The sequence below is a fragment of the Euphorbia lathyris genome, chromosome 1 (genome assembly GCF_963576675.1).
Source record: "Euphorbia lathyris chromosome 1, ddEupLath1.1, whole genome shotgun sequence".
NCBI lineage: Eukaryota > Viridiplantae > Streptophyta > Magnoliopsida > Malpighiales > Euphorbiaceae > Euphorbia > Euphorbia lathyris.
Genome location: NC_088910.1, coordinates 85,399,016 through 85,400,382, shown reverse-complemented (window position 1 = coordinate 85,400,382; position 1,367 = coordinate 85,399,016). Strand labels below are relative to the sequence as shown.

The window sequence follows — 1,367 nt, the reverse complement described above, 5'->3', positions numbered from 1 at the left end:
GTCCTTATTGCGGACTTTGTGTGGAAAAGGTGGTTTGGGTACAAAAGTTTTTGTACTAGAGTCAATTGGTGCATCTTTTTGGTTTAATATATCTTCTTTGGATTTTGGTAAATCAGTTCCTGGTAAAGTTGAATTTCCGGGCATTTCCGGACCTATGTAATTTTTCCCTGAACGAAGAGTGATAGCCTTTACATGCTCTTTCGGATTTTCTTCCGTATGGCTGGGAAGGCTTCCCTCTTTGTGGGATGGAATTGATTTAGCGAGTTGTCCAATTTGAACCTCCAAATTATGGATGCTAGATGATTGGTTTTTAATAATCTGATCGAATTTATTCTCGATCCGTTTAAAACCATCGTCGTGATTACTTATTTTTCCGCTCATAGCATCAATAAATTTGTCGATTTTAGAAGATAAAGTGCTAATCGTATCTCTTGATTGATTTTGATAATTGGTGGTACGATTTTGATTAGCATTTGCATTATTATTATATCTCCAGTTAAAGTTAGGATGATTTCTCCATCCAGGATTATATGTATTGGAATAAGGGTTATTAGTTTGATTTTGCCCTTGGACAAAATTTACCTGTTCAATTTCACTCATACCTTCATAATCCACATCCGTTTGGATTGGCTTACCATTAGGATCACACGGTGCCATAAACCTATCAATTTTGTGCGATAAGGCAGAAAATTGGGCTTGCAACATCGCAACTGGATCAAGATTCACTATACCTTTAACTGATGACGTAGTTGAGGATGATGGTTTCGCCATTGGTACGTGTCCACGCTCCGCGGGCCACATACTGTTGTTGATTGCCATTTTCTCCAAAAGTTCTCTTGCTTGGGCCGATGTTTTCTTCATGAATAACCCTCTAGACATAGCATCCAATGAACCTCTAGTTGTAGGATTTAATCCATTATAAAATGTTTGCATTAAAAGTTCAGCGGGCAATTGGTGGTGTGGGCATAAACGTTGAAGTTCTTTAAAACGTTCCCAAGCCTCATAAAGAGTTTCATTATCATTTTGAGAAAAAGATCTTAACTCTTTTATGACTCTTGCAGTTTTTGCTAAAGGAAAGAATTTTGATAAAAATGCTTGGGCTAATTGCTCCCAAGTCTCAAATGATGCGGCTGGCATAGAAGTCAACCATTCTTTGGCTCGATCCTTCAAAGTAAAAGGAAAAAGGCGAAGGTTGATTGCTTCCGCAGTCACATTCGGTATTTTAAAAGTGTCACAAATTTCTAAGAAATTTGTCAAATGGGTGTTAGGATTTTCGTTAGGTAACCCGTAAAATGTTACGTTATTTTATAACATATCAAGCAATGCTGGCTTAATCTCAAATTGATTTGCATTTATTTGGGGTCTAA

General features: G+C 37.2%; 1 non-coding gene across 1 annotated transcript; it reads left to right on the top strand.

Annotated features, from left to right (window-relative positions):
• The first annotated feature begins 949 nt into the window (after positions 1 to 949).
• Positions 950 to 1,056, top strand: LOC136216124 (small nucleolar RNA R71). Its single transcript, XR_010683115.1, has one exon. It is a non-coding gene; the product is annotated as a small nucleolar RNA R71 (small nucleolar RNA).
• The last annotated feature ends 311 nt before the right edge of the window (positions 1,057 to 1,367 follow it).